At 39.8% G+C, this 25986-nt stretch overlaps 1 protein-coding gene and 1 long non-coding RNA gene across 2 annotated transcripts in view; both read right to left on the minus strand.

Moving 5' to 3' along the window:
• Positions 1-24447, minus strand: part of ZBTB38 (zinc finger and BTB domain containing 38) — a 59855-nt gene extending 35408 nt beyond the window's left edge. Inside the window, exon 1 of the mRNA XM_074877623.1 lies at positions 24279-24447. The gene's annotated coding sequence lies outside the window, so the exon portion shown is untranslated. The remainder of the gene's footprint in view (positions 1-24278) is intronic.
• Positions 109-7072, minus strand: LOC141947277 (uncharacterized). Its single transcript, XR_012630067.1, has 3 exons — positions 6969-7072; positions 3797-3898; positions 109-362 (listed from the first exon to the last, which is right to left on the minus strand). It is a non-coding gene; the product is annotated as an uncharacterized LOC141947277 (long non-coding RNA).
• Positions 24448-25986: the final 1539 nt, after the last annotated feature.

The raw sequence follows: 25986 nt of genomic DNA on the forward strand, positions 1-25986 counted from the left end.
TTTAATTAAGTCCTTAACAGATTCCTCAATATTAATGGCAGAAAGCGAATGTTCTCTTATGAGTATCCAACCATTAGTAATAAGTAATTTATGAAATGTGTTTTTCCCCTACAACATACTGAATAAATTCTTGTTGATTACCGTTTTCTCTCTTCATTAATCTTCTTAGAGGTTTCTTACCTGCTTATGTTGAAGATGATACATTTTATTTGCTGGGCAGTTCTGGCTTTATCAGTTCTTATGAAAACTTTCCCTCCTTCCTCATTTACCAAAAATTAAGTTAGCGTAACACAAGAGCTGGATACCGAAGATATGGAGCAGATCCCGAGTAATCAACTGCAGCGCAAGCTTCCTCAGCATGCCTAAAGCCAGATCCAGAGAGAACACCTTAATGATCAAGAGCATAGCTTAATCTCCATTTCCATCTAATCACTATCTTCCCTGCTACAACTATGGTCAATGGTGAGAGCTTTTTCTTGGAGATCTCACTTAGTGGGTTAAAGATTTCAGAAGTTAACATCTTCTGAACACAGCTGGTTCAGACACATACCAGTCATGACATTACTTGCATGCTGATTCTGATAGAAGATGACATTTGAAAAGAACAACAGAAATACTAGGCAGTACAAAAACCCAAAACAACCAATCAGTACTAAATGGGCTGATCCTCACATAAATACATTGGCAAAGTCAAGCACAGAACACTTAGGTTTTGACCTTCTCCTCATTCAGTATGAACTGAAAGTAAACCCTGTGCCCAGCACCTCTGGGTCTATATGAATATGCTTGCTGCTTCGTCTACTTATGCAAGAAAGGCCTAAACAACCACAGCTATATCTACATTGCCAGTTGCAGGATGTAACTGCAGCAGCACCTTCATGCCTGAGCTAGTCTGGGTAGCGACAGAAAGGAAGACATGCCATCGCTCACTTCAGCCTAGGCCAATCTCACACTTTCCCAGGATCCCAGACAGACCTGGTGTGATCACCAGAACACCCCTAACCCTGGTGATCTTTCAGCCAGACTTCCACAAACACTTGAGGCTGAAGCTGTGTCAGCCACTCTTCTCAACACTAGGTGCTTGTTCCTGCCCCACATAAATCCACGCCTTGTTTTCTTCAAGAACCAACTTCATTACATTTGTTTTGGTTCACTGCCTTGCTGCACAAAGGCTTGTGCTGGCACAAGGAAGAGGGGTGGGAACAAGTACCTGCCATTGAGGAAGAGGCAAGACTGCTTCTTTTGGGAAGCAGCTCCTGGAAGAGGTAACAACATCTTCATTGTTACTGCCACCTCTTAACACAGTCTTGTAATTAATTTAGACTGGTAGGAGCCAGTCAGAGACCACACTGCTACCAGTGCCTGGTCCTTGCCAGGGAACAGCGAGGGCTGGCAGCTCCCTAAGGGACAGCGAGATGTATCACAGCAAGTAAAGCAGAGGCATCACCAGACACTGTCCTACTGTCCTAAAATAATGGAGCAGGGCAGGCTAGGGGTAGTAGCCAGGGTCAAACCAGATCATCAGGCATGTTCATGGCAATGAGGCAGGTCCAGGGTCAGGCTGAGAAGTCAGTCTGCAGGTCAGGGGCAGACACAGCCCTGTGATTGCCAGGCAGGTCCATGGTGCCAGAGCAGGGCTGAGGTCAATCCAGGAAGCCAGTCTACAGGTCAGGATGAGACCCAACCTCGTAATCACCAGGCAGGACCATAGTGACAGAAGAGAGCCAAGGTCAGGCTAGGAAGTCAGTCCACAGGTCTGAGGTTGAGACAGTCCACAGTAACCCAGATCAACAGGACCTACAGACAGGCACAGGCGTGGCTGTGGTAGAAATAGGTACATCCAAACCGAAATAGAGGCCCTGGGTCCATGGGCGGGAGTGTGGGAGGAGGCCCCAGGTGGGGCCAAAAAAGGCTTATTAGTGCCTTCAGGGCCCTGACAGTTCTACTCTTTCCCCTTTCCCGTGTCCAGTTCCTCCCACCCTCCTTATGCTAGCCTTTGTGCTCAGACCAGCTCACCAGTTCAACTGAAAACTAACAGTCTTTTGTTAAGGTTATTTCTGGTTATATTAGTGAGCTCATCCATCTCACCACACTGCTGTATGACCACTAGAACCAGGGCTATGGAGGCAGCTGGAGCATGTGGCTTGGGTTTGAGAATCAATGGATGGTGGCAGAGGTGGTGGCAGTGTGGTCTAAGCGGGGTCTATGCCACTTCTGAAACTACACGCAGAGTTTTCTGGAATAGCTTGGACATGGATTTTCATACTGCAATTACCTTCCAATTTCAGAGCAGAAATACTGCAAGTGTCACTGCTCATAGACATCATTATAGAATTGATTCTGTAAGTTAAGTTCTTTTTTTAGTTTATATAGCTCTGCTAGATGATCTATAGGCAGCTGGACTAGATGATTGCTGTAGGTGCCTTCCAACTGAAATATTCTATTCTATTCTGTTCTATTCTATTTTACAGACACAGCTGTGGATGTACTTACATTTGCGTGAAAGTGCTAGAGGACACTCACCATCTCAAAGAGCATAGTATGGAGAAGAAACATTAAAATAAAGGAGAACCAGGCACGAGGAAGAAGAAAGGAAAAAGGAAACAATGTATTTTTTTAAAAAAAAATCAGAGCTTGCTTTTTCTTTCCACACCCTGTGTAATAACCCAGCAATGGAATGCAAATTAACATCCATGTCTTTTTAAACAATAGCCTTTGTGTTCCAAACCACACTGACAAAGCAGAACAATCCAAGCAAAACTTGCTCACAAAATCTTTTGCCAGCAATGTGCTAGCCAGCTTTGTTGGAAACATCTAATGCTGTGAGCGAATCTGTTTTGGAAAGTAATCATGTAAGTTCAACTTCTCTTCACTCAGCTGAGAATCCATTTACTTCTTTCTCAAGCTGAATTTCAATCTGTCACATCACTGCAAATTCAGTGAAGTCACTATGGTCCTGCTATAAGTGCTACTGAAGCTCTAGGCCTAGGAAGCCAGGCTGAACATATACCAGTAAGGCCATAACTTGCTTTTCCAGGATCTCTGTTATCAGTGAAAAATGCACTGAAAAGCACAGTGCTTCATTGTCAGAGACCACACTACTCACTGTGCTTGCGAATACAGAAAACAAGACATATCACCAAAACCTATCACTTTTTGATTTGAAGACACTGAAAGAGAATAATCATGATATACATGATGCCAGCTTTCCTTCAGAGTAGAAACACTAAAAGGTAAAAATATATATAAAAGCATGCTTTCTCCTGAAATACCTAAAATTTGGAAAGCTAATCCTATGATTGCAGTTACTGCCGGCAGATGTTAGCTCCTGTGGAAGAGGAGTCTATTTCTGGTCTATTAAACTGCTGTCTAGCCTCCACTCTATTTAGACCCAAGGACTGGTTTCCATCAGCATGTGTGAAATCTCCCAACCTATCTTTACATGTGGGCAAAACAGCACTGCCTGAGAGAGCTTCCTGGAACTAGTGCTGAAAAGCTTTGCAGGACAGTAGAACATCTGTAGTGAAGGCTAGCTTGAAGATACACCCCGAGGTGTTTCTATCTGCATTTCCCGAAATGATAACCCATCAACAGCTGCCGTCACTCTGAAATCCTCTGTATAAATCATCAGAAGATATCCTCTCCATTAACAATGAAAAATATATGAATATCATAACCAGCAATAACAATCATAATCCACCGAAGGGAAAAGGATCAGAACAAGGACAATCAGTCTCTATGTCTTTTTTCTACATGGCATATAGTTCTCAGCCATTGCAAGCCTGTGGTTACTCACCATGGGAAAGAAGGTTGGCTGCTTCTGCTGTTTGAGCTTCTCTGCTGCTATAAAATGGACCAATGTCTGGACAAATACAGCGGAAGAGCAGGAACAAAACAGCTAAAACATAAAAACACAACAAAGCAAAAGTAGCAATTTTAGAACTCTCATACGGGATAAGGGGAAAAAGTCAGAAATTAGTTACATCCCTCATTAGCTTTTGCCTACTTGACAAAAATTCCACTGGCATTACCCCTTACTTTCATGAGGAGCTCTATTGGAAAAAAGGATTTGATGCTTCTGGAATGTTTAGCATCTAGTTAAATATAACTTGCTGACCATATTTGTTTGAAAAGGTCTGTGGTTGCCTTAGCTTGTGGTCTATAATCACCTCACTAATGATTAAACTATGTGAAAATCTGGTATTACCTAAAGGTTTATCAACTGGAATTGAATTTGACTGTACAGTCTGCCTTTAAAAGATACTGAAATTACTATGGTTATAACAGCCACCATAAATCTGCACTAGTGACTGAACTTAGGGCCATCTGCTCCTAGGGCTATAACCCCAAAGAAGCCACAGAAAGGGAAAACTGAGATCTGCTTCCTGGTATCAAGGGCAGCAAGTGCTTTTGAACAAGACACTCAGAAGAGAGATCCCCTCAATCACTCTACCCATGTTACCAAAATTCTGTAGAGATGACAGTTTCCACCACTATTCAGGTTTCAATTTGTGGTTATTCTAAATCTGGTACTGTATTTGCAGTGCAGTTAAGCGATACTCAGAACGGTCTGCTTCACACTGTGTTACTCCAGTCTTCAAACAGACACCACTTTTTTCCATCTATCAGGTTGGACTTTCCCCACCCCCCTAGAGCAGGACTCTTCTCACCCGCTCTCTCCTCCCCTGTTTCAACACTGTGCATAACAGGATGAAATAAGAAAAGCAGCAGGAATTAAATTTATTTATGGTGAAAACAAAATTAATAATCAAAGACCGCATCTTTGTTGTTTTATTTTCTAGTATTTGTCTGAAATAATTTTTAACTTCCGTTGCTAATATGGACCTTTGGTATCATTATATAGTTGGTTTTCATATTTTTCCATGGCATTTCATGCTGAAATGTGTACATCTCTAGAAGACATGTTTTGTAGGTGTGAATGTTACAAAAAGCACCAGATTTAAATGTAGTAGAAGTAGCATGTTAGAAGGCTGTGTGTTGTGAAATTCAATTGTAGAAACTAGATGAACTTTAGGAATCATATTTGTTGGTTATAATATTTTGTTAGGTCTTATGAAACTAAGGAAACTTGTTATGCACCAACAATGCTGCTTGAAATCCCCTGACCTTTACCATCTTGATTTAAGGATCAAGAAATCGAATGAATAAAAGTGATTAATGGTAGTAATGAAGATAAGTATTGATAAATACATAATTAAATCAGACTGATCAATATAGTAAAATAAAAGGTATTTAGTTAAAGTAAAAATTGTAACTTAATAATCTTCTATATGTAGTGGTTAGTGGAAAATTTAAATTATGAAATACTTGCAATAGATTAACTTGGTGATTAAGAAGAAAACAGAAAAATAAATCTTAATGATAGGTACTGGCGAGAAGAAAGAACTGTTCTGGACAGAAGTGGTACAAGTTAAGCAAGAAGATGGGAATCAGCCAAGTAGAAAGAGCATGCACAAGGATAAGGGTCAACCAGCGAACATCGTGATGGAGACTATTGGAGACCACCAGAGGATCCCCGAAGGTTACTCAGAAACTTAAGTGCACATGTGAGAAGGACATTTACATATATTAATGAGTTCCAGGAAAAGTGTTGAATATGTTAATCATTTCTCGGAATAATGCTGAATATGTATGATTGGTTACTATACAAGTTTGGACTTTTGAGACAATTGGCGGGCACACACTTGAGGAAGAGCTATCCCCTGTGCGCCCAGCGCCGCAATAAAGAGTGCCTGCTTTCTAAAACTCACATTGAGTCTGAGAGGGTTTTCTAATACCTGCTTTACGGCAACATGACCATACAGTTCAGGGTTCATCTGTTGTTTCTGACATCCTGTGATGTTTTCTTCACCGAACGCTAGGTTTAACCAAGCACTCGGGAACGTGCAGTCCCACCGCAGTCTGGAAGGCCCCACAGAGCAGTGCAGCCCACGGCCCTCGCGGGGCTGTCCAGGGCACTAGTGAGCAGCACTGGGCTGGCAGCTCCGGGCAGGGGCCCGCCAGGCACCAGGCAGCAGTAGCCTCCAAGCAGGGCTCGGCTTACCCACAAACCTCAGGTCACTTCTTCCCAAGTCATTACTTGGATCCCATTCTCTCTGTTTACGCTATACTGTGAGGCAGGAAATGTTTTTTCCCCATCATACCTAAAATTCACAACTCATTTCAACTGGCAAAGTGTAGCTCATTATCAGCTGGCTTTAGTTTTCAGTTCCTGTGCAAATTGTGCTGTACTTACAATGACATTAAGCTAAAATAAATGCCAAGCTGAAAACAGCTTATCTGCTGCCTGATCACGGAAGAAATTGGCAAGTGGCTGGGCTCATACTTCCTCTTTTTTTTTTTTTTTTTGTATTTTAGGTTTCAGTGGAGGATCTCATTGGCTCTTCTAAACTCACTGCTAAATAAGCAGTTTTCTTCTTCGCATTTTCATCTGCTTGTTAGATCTGCAGAAGTAAGATCACATACAGAAGGCCACTGCTTTCAAATTTAAATGTCACAAGATAAGCATATAAATACGTAGTGAATCATACAGTAATGCAGCAGTTACTGAAATTTTATCCTGAAGTACAGTGTAACTTTTTTCCTCATCACAGCATCATGGGATAGGATTCTGGGATCCTATTAGCAGAAAGAATATTAGCTTTTATTTTATTATTTTTTTAAATTTAAAAATAATTTTTAGTTTCACAAATGTATATCAAAGCTAAAGCAAGCATACCCTAAAAGGGTAAACATTAAAAGGCAAGTGAACATCAGATTTGCTTTCCTTTAGTTTTATAATCATTCAGAAGCTGACAACTCATTTTCTGGTGTACGTACTTATGAATGTGTCTCTTGGGGCTGAGAGTGCTGGAAACATTTTCAACAAAAATTAGTCTAGTTTTTCAAATTTCTACATCTACATAGTCTCTCTAAAAACAAAAACCCGAAGATTTTATTAGCTTTACCTTACTCCAAAAGGCAACCTCTAGACTTTTCAGGGGATACAGTGACTGTGGGGAAGCAAGAGGTGAAAAATATGCATGTCCTTCCCTCAAGTACAGCACTTGCAGAGGTCCTACAAGAACAATGTATCAGGCTTGTTAGATCAAGAACTTATTGCTTTAAATAAATAAATAAATAAATAAGGATTTGTATTCCTAATTTTCATGTATTTCAGCATTCAACTGTAAAGGGGACAAATTCACCAAAAAATGGTAGTTCACTAAAATCTTAATAAAACTTAATTGTTCTAAATGTAATGAGTAAAGACAAAACAGTGTACATCTTTTCAAATATTAAAAACAATTCCGATACTTGATTCTGCAAGTTGATTTTGTATTTGGAAAGGCTGTGGTCCCAACTTCACTGCTTTTGTTTTCCTAGCTAACAATAGGTACCCGCAGCTAGATTCCACTGTATTCTCTATAATCATCATTTTTACTACAGCCCAGTGAAAGTAGGTTTTAATTTCTTTTAAAATAAATCCTGTCTTAGATCTCCTTTTGCAAACCTGTAGCATTTTCACATGCCAACTCATATGCAGTCTTCTGCTTGATCTTGTTTCATCGTAAGCTTCATAGTAGTATGGCCATAAGGATATGAAAATTGTTAAAGTCAAACAGTTCAACTTCCTTTAAGTACCAGCCAGTGTCATAAAAACACTTTGTGCAGGAGCATCCCAGGCTTTTTTCTTTATTTTACAGTGCTGATGATCATAGTTTCTTAGAAGGTGCAAGAGCTAGAGTTTTACGTCTAGGAACAGCCACCTAACTCAGTAAGCTAAATAGCTGCGATGTCATTACTGTTTGCCATGCGGTGAGTAAGTGCACCAGGTCTTTGCCTGTTGAATAGCTTGGTTTGCAGCTCTGTGTTTCGCTGACCATAAACCACAGGGTTAAAGCATAGTGCAAACAACAAAACAAGAAAGGCTGATAAATGTAAAATAGTGTTATCAGGGTGTCTTCCCATAGCTGTTATCAGAAGTAGCAGAAGATGCAAACTCATCTGCAGTCCATGAATAATGATAGTTTTTCTGGCCTTTTTATTTGAGCTATTTAAATGGCCAGCATGTTTTCCTTCTCTGCAGAAGAGGCAGTAGCTAATTACAATGATGATCATAAGAACTACAATTAAAACAATTCCAGCTGTCCTGGCAAAAGTAGCTCCAAGCACAGTTGGCCAAGGAGGTTCTGTTTTGAATATATCTTCCGGCCTTTCTTTTATGCCTTCTATTAGTAACAGGCATATAGCTTTAAGCTTTGTTAAAATCCAAGCACTGATGGTGACTTGTTTCACTGAGTGCACCAGTGGTAAATATTGCAAAGGTCAGCACATGCAGCAAGACACTGGTTAAATGTCATCAGAGCAAAAGTTCTTCTACCACTTGCTCCTTGTACTTCAAAGATTATCCAGATTACAAATGGTGGAGTTCTCGTATCAAGTATTTGTACTGTATAACAGTCAGCACCAAGGTCACAGAAGAGGGAACAACAGAGGAGGTGATGTCACAGGAGAAAATACTGAACTTCTTTCTTCATTTGAAAGCATTTTCAAACTATCTTTGGTATTAGCAACTTAACTGAATTAATAAAATTGAAATCAACTGTATAAAGGGATGTTTTTTACTACATTTTCTATATGCAGCAACACTGAGAATGTTCATGATCTTGAAAGCCAGCTCCCAGGTCCTGTAACAAAAAAACACAATAAAACACCTGAAGGTAATAATTTGTACAGTGAGCTTGATGCTATTTTTCCCCACAACCACAAGTGCCGTTAGCAGCCATTCACACTAAGACAGCTTTGTCTGAATGCGTTTGTTAGCTGATTTTACTGCAACTTTTACGTGTGATATATTGGTTTTCATGGTTGAAAGAATATCATACCAGAACCTGTAAAGCATATCCTTAACTGTCTCCTTTTGATGGCCATTTAGCAGAAAGAAAAATATAGAGAGCATGGAAATGAAAAGTATCCTCATCATAAAAAGCACCATTTTTGATAGCTAAATTGATTAATTTGATATATTTCATAGGGCAAAGCAAGGAACAAACAAATAAAGAGAGTAAGCTGCTCAATGAGCCTTCTTGATGGTCCCTCAATTGTCAGATGGGTAGTGCAGGGAAATAAACCTGCAATGCAATAACCCTAATGGCTAAAATACTGCAGCATCCAAAACCATGACTCTAGAATATTTCACAAGTACTACATTTACCAGAAAAATAAGGTACATTCATGGTAGTATCTATCTGGCACTTAGTATGACATAATGTGCTCTGAATGTTTGCTTTCAAATATCCAAACAGATGACAGTTCTGAACAGTATTTGAGATAAAGTTTTAGTCAGCAGGATATGATTTTTCATTTAAAGACAAATTGGCTTTGCCAATTGTCACTAGCAATTGGCTTTACTTAGCAACTTAACAAAAACCTCACATACAAAAAATCCATAAATATAAATGTTACGTGTACAGAGCCTTTGAAACTATTCTGTTGTAAGCATTGGTCCTCCACTGAAACCTAGCTGTCTCAGGGTCTTGTATTTCTGATATATGAATGCCTCCCCAACCTCTAACATTTTCTTAATTTTATGTAACTGCAGAGTCTTTGCAATGCAGTCTTAAATGCTGGGTTTCCTTGAGGTAACTTGTAATTTATTTTGTGTTTGATTTTCAGGCATCTTTAATAGATGCTCCCTGCATTTAACCAAAGTATACATCACTGAGAAGACTGAATTTGATACCTGAGAACAGAGACAAGCACTCAAAAACAGGTATTTCAGAGGCAAGAAGGACACTGTAAATGATCTGAGGAGTCTCAGATTTTTTCTGTGTGATGATCAGTTAAGGAAGTATGCACGTATGCAGATACTACAGTTTAAGCATTTCGGAAGCAGGCAGGTAATTTCAGAGCATAAGTCCTGTTTTCAAAAGTCATATAATAACTTTGATGCAAGCTTTCATTTTGCTCATGGCTTGTTGTCGCTCAACCATTAGCCAGAGGCTTACTACAGACAAGCAGGTTTCCCACCTAATACGGCTGCTTCTGAGGACACAGCAGCCTAATTTTTATTACATCTAGGACCAGCCTGTGGTTGATTGTTAGGTAACAGTAAGCCATAACACAGGTACTACATAGAGTTTCTGACTTGACAAAACAGTAAAGCTAGATTTTACATAGTTTACCTATAATTATCTTCTTCGAGAATACTTCTGAATGCAGACAGTATATGGATGGGGCATGGTTGGCATCTCCTTACTGAGTCTGCGTGGTTCAAGAAAATTACATTTAGTCTCCATAGACAGATGTGGCCTTTGAGCACATGGAGAAGAGAGAAGCATGCTTTAAAATGATCTACACGTTGCAAAAAGTTTTGAGAAAAACACAGAGTATAGGAAGTTTATTTTGATGAATATATCGGGGACAGACATTGTATGTGTACTTGCTTTTCACAAAAAGAGAAACATTAACATTTTTTATTTTATTTAAGCAAAAGGGAAAGCAGTGGCCAGTGACTGCAGCTTCCCTCAGGAGGCAGAGTCATCCCTTCCTGTCAACCTGTTAACACTAATGCCTCACTTCAGAGTCATGGCTCCGAAGCTTCAAACTGCTCCAGACAGGCCAGCTTCTGCTTTTACTGGGGCTCTGTGCAATCATACAGCTTCAGTTGAACAGTGTCAATACTGGCATCTGGAGCTATTTTTAAAATGCTCTGCATTACCACAAACCAGCCTTCTGGTCTCCCAGAATAATCTGTTTAGCAAGTGGAGCATTTAGCTACTTCAGCCATAAAAAAAAATATATATATTTATGTACATAGAGTGCCTACTGTATATATATATACACACATGGTAGGCACTCTATCTTCCATTTATTGTATAGAAGGATGACCTCACTGAAAGTATTCACTTAATAAGCAGAAAACTGCTATTGTTTTTGCTAGAATATGCAGAATAGACATAGTAAAATTAAACCACTGTCTCCCGTGTTGTCAGGGGCCCTAGAAAGTCAGCTTTATATGTGCATAAATAACTAACGCTTTGCTTAGTCATTCATCTATCAGTGTATCTATGTATGGGCAAAAGGAAACAGTAGCTTAAGGGTCTTATCTGCAGTTTAGATCTGTATGCTGATTTAGATCAGTACGCAGGCATATTGTAAAATTTCAATTTATGAATTTTCACAGCTCTTGTAATGGAGTCATGGGGCCTGCTCATGCAAGTCTTTACCCACAACACAGTGAAGCATGGCTTCACACCCAGTGTGGGCAGCAGCTCCATGCTGCCTGCAGTGTGCCTAGTTGGCATTTAACAGGAACCTCAGGTCTGTGCTTAGATGTAAGATGGCTATTAGGATGTAGTCTGCAAAGTCAGAAGGATCGTTAACAGGGAATGATTAATATCAATGTGTCTTACCGCACCGAATCTTCTGAGAACAATACAAACTGATTCAATACAGACACTCAGCATTACCACACTACAGCAAAACTTTCACACACTACATATCCTTATACTACCTGTATGGTTAGAAATTCTTAGAGTGTTTTCACCTATCGTATTTATGCCACTCTTTGCAAAAGTGAAAAATTCTTTTGTTTAAAAAATGCAAGATTAAATGCATGGTCTGGGATTGTCACCAAACGGGATAAAAGAACTTATCGACACCAATGTGATGTAGATAAGCAGACACTTCTTTATTAATGGCTGGGTGTGCAGGGGAGTCGTCTCATCAACAACGCACACCTAACTCATGTAGCATGCTGATTATATGGGATAGAATGATGCATAGTAAACAGATTCTCATACATAGTCATATCAGTTCTTGTAAATAATTTTCCTAATCCCACCCCTTTCCAGTCATGCACATTTTGTCTTTAAATTGAGTCAAAGGGCTGCTTTTATGACCACCACGGACCACCAACTCAAAAGAAAGACCCTCCAATGTCCTTGTCTCAAGGACTTTGGCTCAGATTACAATTTCAACATGCTTCAAGGTCCCTTCACAATGTATCCTTTAGAACATCCTGGTCAACAGGGCAATAAATCGTCTGTACCAAACAGCCTAACAATAGTACCTGGTCATGAATCTTATTCTTTGAATAGAAATCTAGTTAATGATTATTACCAGCCTACGCAGCCTTAGCCTAGGACTTTACAAAGAACTTTGTAGCAGCATGACTAGTTGTATGGTTACTCTAAACTAAATACAGTATTTCTACGGCTTCTTAAAACATTACACTACTATTTTTTTTCAAACTATTATAAAACCCATACTCGTGTAAAATTCCATTTAATTGATTAGGCCTAACCATTCCTTATTTAAATCAGAATCACCAAAATCATTAAAATCAGCTCAAATTAATAACAAATCAGTAACAGGATGGCAGAGACTTGTTTGACTTGTTAGACCTATCAGAGCTTCCCCAGCATTTTCACTGGGAACTTGAGAGTTGAGGCACTGGGATGGAAACAGGATTTTGTTTTCATCTGCCACAAAAGAAATCACTGTCTATTGCTCTTATTTAGATTGGACTGGCTTTACACTAGTGTGACTATATTAGCGTAATAGTAATTATGTGTGGGTAAGAAATACTGAAACAAAGCCCCACAGGTTTTACTTGTCTGGCTGAAGAAAGAGGATTTCTGAGACGCCGAAGTTTCAAGCCACCTTTGAGCTGTTCTCATTTGGTAGACTATTCAACTGTCAAAATAACCAAGAGCAGCATTGGGATCATCCTGGCAGACACTGAGAGACAGATAACCCTAATTTAGCAGTTTCTCTAACATTTCATGGGCTTCACCATAACAATTCCAGGACATCTTGTAAGGTCTAGATTGTGTATCATTCAATGCCACACTGATACTTTTCTAGGATATTCTAGGAATATTTCTGTTATTCTAAGAAATTTTCTGTAGCCCTCTGCCATAGGTGAAGGAGTTTCCTGGTATAGAATAGAAGTCTTCATCTTGCAGATTTTCCAATATTAAAAAAGCTTAAAAAATGTTAACACTGAGTTTGATAAGAAATTAAAGCTGTCTGTGCATCAGCAATGTTTATACATGAAGCTAAAGCTTCATTTTAAAAGCATCAAAGATTTCATTTGGAGGTTTTAATTAGACTATCTATAGGAGTAAAACTCTTCCATTTTGGGACTTATGCAAAATAATAAACCCATGATGTATGTTAGCTGTATTATTTCGGGCACTACTAATGGCATTACACTGATATTACACTGACAAATAAATTAGGAAAGATTTAAAGGCAATTAAAATCAAATCACCATTCTAACCTGTTTTATACTATCTTTTATAATCATTACATCTACCAACTCTCAAAACTCCATGCTAATTTTGACTAAACATGTTTGAAAATTTTTCATAATCTGAATAACTGAAAATCTGAAATCAATGTTTGGTTACAGTGGAAATAAAAAGATTTATAATACTTATATATTTAACTGCTGAAGTGGTCTGGTAATGCAAATCAAAAAGAGTATACCCCCAGCAGAAGGAAACTCCGCCCCCTCAAGAGAGGCAGGCCAATCTGATATTCAGGACCTAGGATTCACTAACTGCTTAGCCAGTATCATGGTGAAGTGTCTGTATCTAAGGAGTCTATGTGGTCCTTCCTGCAGTCAGTGACGCTGCTGTGTGGAAGGAGCTCCCCTTTCAACAGCGGTGGTAGCTGTGACAGTACTGACTCTACACTGTCTACTGACAGTACAAAGGAGATTTCACCTCCCTAAAAACAGGTAGCTGTAGAGTGTCCCACCTTCCAACCACTTTGTGCTCCAGAAGAATACAGGTCTCCTTATTCTGACAGCCCCATTATACCTGACAGTCCCATCATACCTGACAGCCCCATCATACCTGACAGCCCTGTAGGGATGTCTTAGGCAAGTCAGGGTGTTTAAAAGGCACTGGAAGCCTCTATTTAGAAGACTGAATTTCATCCCAAATAGCACCATATGAACAGTTCTGATTCTGGCCTAATTGTAATCCTAATGTGGGACAGACTTCAAACAAGAAAGAAATGTGGATTACAATGTGAGTTGCTAGGAAGGCACCACTTGTGCACAGGTCACACTGATTTTCACATAATTTCTGATTGTCTTTCACAAAAGAGGGAACACATGCACTCATTGTCCAATTTTTTTTTGTTATTTGCGGAGGACATTCTATCACTCTGTTAATATTCTTTGGGTTCCCAAAATGTTTTCTAGGATTCCTCTCTGAAAATTTTACAAAAATCCTTCTTCCACCCAGGTAGAATAGGAAAAAAAAAAGAGCTTTTGGTATTTTCTTATGGCATGAATGATATAAACTATTTAATTGCATGTAATTCACCTCACCTGTCCCTTTAGCTTAAAGAGCTCAAAGACAAGCCTTCAAAGCTGTTTCAAAATATTCTAAGAAATGCATAAAATTATTTTAGAACTAAATCTCTTAAATAACAAAATATTAAAAGTAATATGAGAAGGAATAGGGAAAAGAATAGCCCACGGGAAATAGGTTGAGTGATTCTTACAAGGTCATGGCACTCAGTAAGGTAAATACAGATAAGCAAGATGAAAGGTGTGATTGAGCAAGCACACCTCCTTCTATATCAGCACTACCCATTCTTACAGCTTATTACTCAGTTCTGCATCGGAGACTGGATCATTGTGCCTTTATGGAGTACTGTGGCCTTCCATTTGTCCAGGGTGGTTCAAGAGAGCATCTTCTAAGTGCTGTAGAAATAAATATATATAAATAACAATATAACCGAAAAATTAACTCACCTTTAATGAAAATTCCTTCCTGGGACTCTCTTCATCACTTCTGAGAATCTCAAATGTACGCAGTGAATTTTAACTGTGGAAGAAAAAACCTAAGTGGCCTGGAAAATGTGGGTGAAGCAACCACAAAATCTCCATATTTTTGATCCAAATATTGGTTCCAAGCCTTAGAATGAAACCAGCCTTTCCCCCAAAGCAGATGTTTATGAAAGTCCTAAAAAGTTAGCTGGAGCATGCCTTGCTTGCTTTGTGTTCACTACCAGCTGCAAGCTGGTATCCTGTGTAGAAAACAGCAGCAACCAGGAGTACCTGCACCAGAGTATTTTGTGTAATGACAAGGGCACTGGGTAAAACATGTCTACCATCTTTGCTGACTTGCCCTCAAAAGCTCCTCCTTTGCTCTGGCCACCACAGATTTGCAGACATAATTTCCTTTTGCTGGTTCCTCATGCTCAGCATACCTTGTGGCTATCTCCATGCACAGTATATGCTGAATCTGATTTACATTACTACAACGCACTACATTTTGTTGGTATTTCTCAGACAGGGCTTGTGACTTGAAAGGAGCTGCAACATGCTTTCAGCAAGATGCCAGCACACTTGCCAGCTTTGGACTTTTTTTGGGTATAATTATATGGAATTGGGGTCATAAAATTATTCTGGTGGATGGAACAGATGGAACACATCTGAGAAGCAGGTCTATTGCTATTTCTGAGAAATGGAATCACTAGGCAATATGCTGCTTATTACCACCATGAGTGGTACTGCAATTACTAGTATTCCACTTATCAATATCAAAGGGTAAGGGCAGAGAGGAAGTGGGCCCTATGTCTGTCGAGTTACTGCCCTACTGACTGTTACTACAAACTGTCCTCTCTGGGTGACAGTGAGCAAAGACTGCAAAACTGGTAAGGAGAATTGCAAAAACAAAGCCTTCTTTCAGCAAACATCCTACAAGAAGCCGCTACCAGCATTAAATTAGCAATGAGAAGCAACAACATGCAAATTAGATGAGTATGTGCTGAGGCAGCGAGCAGACCTTTTCATAGCATAGCGCATGTGCTGTAACTGAGGTTTGCTAGGTGTGCTGCAAACTCAGGAAGCGCAATTTGCACCTCCCTGAGCCAAAAACTGAATGAGTCAGATACTTAAAGCTTCAGTTTTAGCTTTGCTTTTGCCTCCTCATTGTTCTGACTAATATGATGCTATCATAGCCAGCTAAGTATGGTAAAAACCAGATGCACAGCCTCTAGGTTAGAACACAGCCAGGCTCACACTGGTGTCAAAGCTAAAAAACACTCAGAGACTTCAGTGGAGCAGCTGCAGGCCACTCCAGCTAACTAAGCAAAGAAGTTATTAACTGCACTAAGAAACACATAAATCAAGATACATTTAACAATCCAACACACTGTACTGCTATCAAAGAATCAGAAGTCATTAGCATCTCAATTTTTAGGCATCAAATTTGAAATATCTTAAAGAGGGCAGAAGTTCAGAAGGAACTCAGCAGATGGACATAAGACTTCTAAAATATTAAAAAACTAATAACCCCCCAAAACAAGAGACTTAAAATAGGCAGCAACTTGAAATGCAAATATAGCTCTCTAAAAATAAGGAAAAAAAAAAAATCTGGAAAAATATTCTGTATCATTTAGGCCCCAGATGTGAGCTTTGCAGGATTAGTGTCATACATGTTAACTTGTTATGGACTTGGTCCTGCATAATAGGCAATAATGAAACTTATGTCTTTCATGAGACTCTCTATATAAAGACTTACTGGCAATTTTCATAGTCAGTGTACACATTTACAGAATCCAGGCTTCTTTCCAATTTATTCCATTATTTGCTATAAATAAAGTATTTCATAAAACATTTTTTCTCAATGGCTGAAACTTTTTTTCTTCTGTTTATAAATGAACTTTAATAAAGTGGCGAATGAAAGTGAGGGTAAAATTAGTTAAAACAATTTAACATCTGAAAGGTTTTGTAACAGTTTTCTTTCCCTGTGCTCTCCCACTGAAACCATGACTTGGCAGTAGGTTGATGACTGTTCTCCTTTCAGATCTTGTGTAAGTCAAAACCTTGGTATGACAAATGATATTGTGAGAACAGTTATCTAAAACTGCCTGGAGCTCTCTGGCGGAATCAGGCCCAGGGACTTGATGCTAACTCTACAAAAGGTAATGAAGGTTTACAGTTGGCTACTGACAGAGTAAGATTAGATTTGGTTCTGTAAAGCTGCTGCAACTATGGAAAATGGAGACGTCGTCATTTAGTAGTATTATTAGTTGGTCCACAGCATTTTTTCTCAAAAAGTGAGGATAAGGCCAATGGTGAGATCCAGAAGCTTCCCCACCTGCCCAGAAGAACTGCAGGGAGAAAGACTAGGGTAATTGAACTTTGACACAGAGGTCAGACATATACTTTCTGTACTATATTCTATTTCTCAGAATACTGCAGCTGACAGCAAGGAACCCTCCTTTCTAACAGGTGTCAGGTGAATTTCAACAAATACTGAAACCATGGATAGTTTTCTGAGCCTGATGCGAACACCAGAGATTCTAAGGTTTACTGCACACAACTTGTAACCTCCTTAGAGGCCCAGGATTATCAGCCTTACCAGCCTATCAAGCACTACCCGCTTTTTGTGTCAAAGAGTCATCAAAATGGGGTCAGAGGACGAGCTCATTATTTCCAGTCTTCTCAGCAGTCTGCTCCAAGGCTGTCTCTTGGCTTCTCTGTGACGTAAATGGCATTGTTTGTGAAACAATATAACGTTTATAATGATTTGCAAAGCACTATGAATTGTGCATACTAAAGATACTCAACAAGCATTAACAGCTGTTGCTTAGTGCAGCAAACATTTATAAAATTCCAAGGATATAGACCAATTATTTGTTGAATAGTAAACCCCCTTTTTCTATATTGGCCTTACTTAAATCACCTATCAAAACGCCAATAAATTGGCAACACTGTAAGATAAATTAATATAGGAATTAAAATATATTTTTGATCTATTTTGCTACATCCGAAGTAGCAACATTTTCAGATGGATTTTGGCTGAAATAAATATTAATAGTGTATCCTTACCAAGTAATTAAACATTTTCAGAAGCCATAATGTGTCTGAGCCTGGCGTGACCTGCTGTCACTCCACTGATTTAACTGGCATTATGCCGGATTCACACCCCACCGCAGAGTCTGGTATGTCACATCTGCATGCGACGTACCTTTCCGAGCCGCTGTTTCTCTCCGTGACACAACAAGGTTGAGGATGTGCCGGACGCTGCCCCGCACCACGCCAAGCGAGCACCCGCGAGGGCGGAGGCCCCTCGCGCCAACCCCCTGCCGGGCCGCCCGCCCGCCTCGCGCCACCGCCCGCCCGCGCGGCGCGGTCCACGCGCTCCGGCCCCGAGGCGGGCCGGGCTGGGCTGCCTGCGCCGACAGCGCCCCCTGGCGGGCGGGCGGGCCGGAGGCCGCCACCGCAGCCGCCCTCGTCGTGTCCCGCGGGGTGCGGGGCGCGGGGTGCGGGGCGCGGGGGGGCCGGCAGCGGCGGAGCTGCCCTCACTCGGCAGCGCAGCCACGGCTCCAGCAGCCAGCCCTTCAGGGGAGCGGTGTCGCCACACGCGTACCGGGGGGACAACTGGAGGCCCTATTATTTTTAGGGGCGGTAAAATGTTGTGGTGGCTGTTCATTCCAGGAAGCCTCATTAATACTAATTATAGCTTCTTGTTACAGTCTCATTACATTTCTGTTAAGAAATAAATTAAAAAATTCAAACTGTCAGGTCAGCAATGAAATGAGCTGAATAAAGCACGTGCCTTTTTAAAGAAAATCTTGAGAAGTGGGTCTGCAATATTTAATCTTGAAAGACAGTGCACCTGGAAATACTAAGAGGCTGAAGTAATCATCATCTCAAAGTTAGAAACACATTAATTGGGTGAAAAACCATTTTAGAACATGAACAAAAAGCTATTCCAAAATGAAGCTTATAAAGGTTAACAATAATTTCCTTAGCACATAAAGTTGCATTCAAATCGTATTTGCAGTCTCTATTAATGCAACTCCACAGATGATCAACTGATTTAAATTGGAGAACATTTAATAATTTTCCTTTTTTTTCTTTTTCATTTTGTGTGTTTGGTGCCACTTCAGCTGCAGCCTTCACAGCAGCAGAAAGGGCATCTCCAAGTATCTGGCAGGTCCCTGGGCAGATACCGACCACTAGAGCTCGAGACTCCATTTTGAAACCAGGGAAAAGTTAACAACTAACTTTGAATGCCCCAGGAGCCGATGCTCTCTCTCTCAAATAATAAACTTTATTACATTCTTATTACACTAAAGGGAAAGGAATACAGCATTTGGGAAAACATAACCAACTAATACAGGCTGGTGTGTGTGATGACATTACTACGTTATCCTGGCCAGCAATCTATTACTTCTCTCTCCCCATTTGATAACATGAACAGTGAGTGGACAAACGTCCCTTTCACACTTTGCTCCTCTGCTTTTTGTTCTCTGTCACCCTCCCTAAAACACCGCACAAACTAACCGAGCCGTAAATAGTTTGTCAAATTCCAGAGCCTGGGATGCGTTTACGCCAGCCTATCTCTGTCAGGACGGAAGTGCAGAGCTGCTGTGGCAGCCACAAAAGCACTGCCTCATACATCTCTCTGTCCCTCTGTTACCTCTGTTGTTCATGCTGGAGGAGACTTTCAAGTACAGATAGCCCCGAGGCCACACTGGCATTTCTGAAGAGCATTCCATCATCTCTTCTGTATCATCTCTTAGCGCACTGTTTCACCCCACTCTTTCAGCTTCTGTGCTACTTACAGCAATTACAACTCGAGTGACTCATTGCACCACTGTCCTTGGAGTCAGTTCTCCATACAAAATAATCCACTTTCTGCTGGTACTTGAGAGAGACAGTGGCAACCCAGAACTGTCACCCAACACTTCTTGTTAAGTAGCTTTGTTACCCTTTAGCGACTTGGTAAGAACAACAAATACACAACCTCCAATTAATTTGAACAAAAACGCTCACAGTGACACACTCGGTGCAAGCTGGTGACTTGCAGGTGGAGAAAGCCCCTCTCCCTAAAAGCTGAAGACTGTGAGGTTACCTACATGCACACCGTCTTTCAGACTCCCTTGGAGTGACAGCTTTTCCACCTACCTGTGTGAAGTTTTGCATGGCAACAAGGAAGAGAAAGAAAAATACTAATAGAGAAAGTGAGATAATAAAAACACAAAATAGAAAAATATGGTAAAAAGTAGCTCAGGAGGAGAATAAGAAAAACTTTCCAGGGAAAACAGTAACAGGAATCTAGCCAAAAACAATGGTCTTGTATTTTGGAAACTAGAAGTGGAGTAATTATAGGCACATCTTGTTTAATCAGTAATACATAAGAAGTGTTTTCTACTACCCTAATTATGGCCTTAGTCCTGTAAATCATTACTTACATAAGCAGTTTGCATTTACAATGAATACTAAGTGCTTGGAAGATGTTTATACTGTTCTTTTTTTTTTTTTTTTTTTTTTTTTTTTTATTAGGAGACTGAAACAAAACAGTAGATTGTAACATCTAATTTTGAGAAAGAGATGGATACACATCCAAGTTTTGTGGCAGTCTCCTCCTTAAGATGAATACCACAAATTCTGAAAAGGTTTGGATTAAAATAGAAAGTTTATCATTTAGGCATATGCTGTTTGAGGATCAATCTGGCAAATACCGACATGCAAGCTACTCCTGTGTTCAGCATTAAGCATGCTGTATTTTACTTTTGAGATTAAGAGTTATTTTTAATCTTAACTGGTGGGCCTTTATTGTTGTTTTAAAATGTGTCTAGATATCTGTAAATATTTACACACATAAATATTTTACAATTCATATCATTAAGGATCACTTTAAAAACAGTGCACTTGCAGAAAAATATTAATATGAATATCTCATTATCACTGCTAGTCATATAACATTTATGTTATACATTAAACACAAATTATTATATATTCTTGTTCAGAAAAGCTTTTGACCTCTGATAGTGTTATTTGATGGTTTACACATGCAAAAACGTAAAGAAAACTATTTTATTTTCCTCCACTAGAGGGAGAGAAAGCATCTGAGAAAGCATCTTTTGTTGCTAGGCAGATTCGGAAAACAATTTCATTCTACATCCTTTAAAGCAATAATGTCAAATTTGGAAAAAAACCAAACAACAACAATTTAGTCCATTATATCACCAAACACAAAGTAATTTCTAAAATATTAAAGCCCTGAAATCTAAAATTTCATTGCTGCTAGGTTACTTTCTGTGATCATTAGGACTGCACGATGAACACAGACAATTTAATTTCATATGAATGGTCAGTGACGGGTCAGGTTTTTTTTTACTTCTATTTACTGCACCATGTTGACTTCTTTAGACATGGATGTTAACATATTTATTAAAAATCTAAAATAAATAGCAAAAGTAACAGAAATTGTAATATTGAAAAGCAATTACTAATTTGACAATGAAGCAAAATGACCCATATTGTACTTCCCATTCTGTATTGAATGGGAAACGTTCTTACCAGTACTGCGTGGTTTTCACTGCTTGCTTAGAAATCAGAGCATGATTTCTTCCACCCAACAGATCACCCTCTATCTCAGAAGCTCAGAGAAGTCTGACCTCCTCAAAGACAATCTGACAGTAACTGCACAGAATTTGTGGATGTTTCCTTTCATATAAAAACCCCTCATGATCCAGACCATGATAACCACACAAATGATATCACTTTTAGTCCTGTGGACTCTTGGTCCTGTCGGTTTGCAGTTTGTCATATGGTAAGAAAACAAGTGATAGTGATCTGTGTGCCCCACACAGCATATGGGAACTGCTCCAGCTCACAAAAGCATGAGACACTCTATCCAGCTTTAGAGACTACTGAATGAGATCGAGTTTCTGATGCATGTATTGTCTTTTGGAAAGTGGGCACAGGATGCCCAGTACCTGTAGGACTACCATGGAGACCATATCATCAAAGGCTGAAATCCTGACTTCATTTAGAGCTCACTGGAGAAATATACTGCAGACAGGGTAAGAAGAAATGCTGTGTGGAGGGGTTGGTATGTAGATTGTCACAGCAATAATGTAGCACTGAAAGTTTAATTGACCTTGAAAAGTCGCTTTTTTTTTTTTTTTATATATACTGCAATATGAACAAACTGAGCACAAGGCAACAATTATTTAGTTTGGGCTCTTATCAATTTCAAAGGAAGACCTCTGTTTACTGCTCAAGAAGGAAAAGTTAACAAGGAAACATAACCCAGGCCTTAATATAAATGTTTGAATTTCCTTTTGAAGTTTACAAAATGCTCATAAATAAAAGAAACATAAAAAAATATTTCTATTTTGCACTCCTGTTTATATTTATTTACATTTTCTAAAGAACTTGAAGCAGTTTAATAAAGATTGAAAAATGATGGTCCAAGGATTACCTATCTCTGTTTAGGGAAAACTGTGGCCATTGAAAATATGAGCACTGTATAATCAGAAATTGAAAAAAACCCACAAAGCAAGCAAGTGACATCAGAAAAGTTACTGAGAAGGAAGGAATGACTCTATCTTGGACACATAACGTTGGCTTTTGTACAAATAGTTCTGGCTGAATTCTCACAGCAATCTCTGTTGCAGGATCTCTGGGTTTTGTTGGCCTAATGCAGATCAATCACACTCTGGCCCTCCAAAACGGCCCGTGCAACTTTGGAGAGTTCGACACCAGCAAAGTCCAGGAACAGTGAGAACACCCTGGCAGCTTCCTGCAATCTGAAAATATCTGGTTCAAGTACTGATGCAGGTAACCTTATAAGATTTGACCCACTAATCACACAATGCAATTTAGCTCTGAAATGAGTAAGTTGCCTACTGTAACTTGGCTAAAATATTTACAGCTCTTGTTCCAGTGGAGGACAATATATGTCTCTCCTCCTGTCTCTAGTCATTGTTTACTTGCTCTGTTCTCATGAATCATAGTATTGCAGTTCTTGCATTTAAAAAAATACCTTTTCTGAAAAGATATTGCTTTGGGATTTTATACACATCAAGTTATTAAAATTTTAATGTTAGTATTTCATAAAAGCTATGATATTTCATGAACTGTTTATCAAACAAATGCAATAATTTGACAGAGCTGCTACAGAGAATAAAAAGAGAAACAAAAAATCACAGTTCAAATCCAACTCAGACAAACTCAAATTTTACAAGCACAAATACTGTTTTATATAGTATTTTCAAACTGATTACAGATCAGGAGATTCTTTTGATCTAAGTGCCTGTCAAGAAAAGCATAAAGCATAAACTACAGAACAAAGCTAGCAATATATTTAAAACACTATGCTTACTCTGCAGTAAAAGCAAATTTATTGGTTTAGACAAGACATATACAAACCACTAACTTCATACCCACTGGAGTAAAATATTTAAAGAGTGAAAATTTAGAAAGCTACTGCACACAGATTAATACTGTGGTCTGAATGCCACAGACTGAAGGACTAAATCCTGGTACCACTGAAATCAATACGTTAATTTATATTAACTAGTTGAGTGCTAATTTGACCTTACTGGAATTTGCAGTTAATTTGCTATATTTGTAACAGGTGCAATCCAGGACCAAGTCATACACTTCTCACCAGATGCTCTGAGATTTCATACACGCAGAAGTTTGACCCAGAGGAGGAAGTGACTGCAGCGCAACTGTGCGTCACATCGAGGGCCCCTGAGTTCTTTCTTCTAGTACGGTACTTCTGATGTTTAACCAACTGCAACCGCGCCCTTATGCTCACACGTTTTAAACCAGAAAAGTGAGATATCACCACGTGCAAAACGTTAGTGTCACAATAGCACTTATGACTAACAGGATTTTTTTGATAAGATAGTTTATTTTACCTTCTCAATATGCAACTTGGATTGCTAATGTACAAGGCTGAAATTAAATAATGCTGCAGGAAAGGACAGTTTTATCACATCTTCCTTTGTTTTGTGAGCAAGTGTCATTTCTCCCGTGCTGTGACTTTCTGAAGCAGGGAAATGACTATAGGGAGTCTGTTGCGGATGAAGGTATCTCACACTAGCAATTTAAGATTTATTAATGGTGTGCAGTAGATCAAAGGCTAAATTTTAGCAGCACTTAATGGTTGATTGATTTAAAGATTAGCAAAGTGATCTGGTAAAATATGTCGATTAAAATAGTGACGTGATTACAGATTCAAGAATAACAAGATTCACACTAACTTACTACAAGGTATTCTGAACCAAAGTGTACATCTACATATGTAAAACAATAGACATACACACACAAACAGCACAAAAATATTTGACTGTCCAGTGAAGTATATATAAATACCCACACCTGTGAAGGCAGATGTGCGTAGTTAAACATGGATAGATTCGGAGGTCGATGGAAGAGGCTAGCCTGTACTTAAAATTTCCCTCTTCTCAAGTCTGGAGCAAATAGTCACAATGCATTGGTATTTCTCAACGGGCGATAATCGAGAGTCAGGAGTAAGTTTGTCTTCACCCTGGCCTTCCGTTGGCTTTGAGGGCAGATGATCTTCAAACTTCGAGAAGTCTGAGCCTGAGAGGTGTCTCAGCTCAGGGGTGATGGTGGTCGCAGCCCACTGATCCAGGAGAGCTCAAAGGGTCTCGCTTAGAATCGTTATTTATAGGGTCCAAGATAACTGACTCCTGTCAGGTAATTTTCCATTTCAGCTCAACTCAGATGAGGAAATACTCTGGTACTTTCCACCAGCTGTGCAGGCCCAGAACTTGCTAGATTTTGAAGTTCTGGTATCACCCCCTTTAGGCCACGACCCACGTACAGATGCACTGGGCTGTCAGGAGGTGATTGACTGTCATTATCGTTCCCAAGTGATAGGGGAAGCAGGAGCCAGGTACATTAAGGGCGTGCCTTAATGCTCTGGTCCGCTGCCTTTCGCAATCCATCTTGGGTTGGTATGTGGCCAGGAGGGGGGAACAGCACCAAGCACTGAGCAGCCCGGGGTGGGGGGAACTGCACCACCACAGAGCCACAGAACATCCGTTTTCCCACTGGTTTCTACATCTACAACCTGGAAACCCACATTTGCTGCTGCTGCTGCCACCCCTGAAGGGCTTAAAAGTATATGAGTGGCAGCGGTTCAGTTCAGAAGCAGAAGCCACTATACATACTCCTACCCATCCAACATACTGTGACATCTCCCTAGGCTTCTTCTCCAGCTCAGTGTCCTTTTTTCACTCACCTTCCCCTTTCATTCTTGCTGCACTTCTTGTGGCAGGAAGAACCTAGCCCCAGCCTCTCATGTGTGGAACAGCAATATTCAGTTTTGCTGGGGGAATCTCTATTGTGAATTTTGACAAGGCACTGATGAAATAGCCACGCCACTCTGAGGCAGGATTGTTAAGCTCTTCAGCATCCCCATCTGATGAGGACCATCCTGTTGTCCTTCTAATACACTCCAGGAAACTTTCACATCTCTCACAGGATACATGTGTTTTTTGGACATTGTATCCCTGAAGGATCTAAGAAAATTGGACAGGACTTCCTGATCCCTCCCATATCTGTAGCTGGCATAATGCATCAGCTCTTGGAGAGGGAAGAAAGAGAAAAGACAAGTAGTTACTGTCCAAATGGAAATCTCCATGCCAGTAATGATAAAAATGTTGCTTTTTCTTCCACTTTGGAATTCCATTCCCATGGTCTATCTCCAGTCTTGGGTGAACCTGAAGACAGCAAGTTAGTTCATGCCTTCCCATTTGGGTAAGACTCTGCAGCTATCATTTGAGGAGGTGGGGGAGTTGCTGAAAATGTTCGTACTTGCTTGCGGTATTCTTTGAGGATGTTCTTTTGTAGTAAATCCACCAAAGATACCAAGGATTCTCTTCAGAAAGGCAGTGGGAAAAAAAAGAAAATATGCATTATTTTTGTTTGGCAGTCTGGAGTTGCCAAAATGAAGAGGTACCACAAGCTTTTAGGGTGTTACAAGAAAGCTGTAGTACTGTGCAATCTCTGTGTCAAATTAAAATACTAAGTTTGACTTGTTTTCCTTTTTAACCCAGGACCAATGTAACATGCCCTTCTAAATATACAGGATACTTCAGTAACCCAAAGAGCTTACTGCAAGAAAGAGGAGGTTAAATCTTTAAAAACCATTAATTGTCTTTCTTTTA

This window comes from Strix uralensis, chromosome 9 (genome assembly GCF_047716275.1).
Source record: "Strix uralensis isolate ZFMK-TIS-50842 chromosome 9, bStrUra1, whole genome shotgun sequence".
Lineage (NCBI taxonomy): Eukaryota > Metazoa > Chordata > Aves > Strigiformes > Strigidae > Strix > Strix uralensis.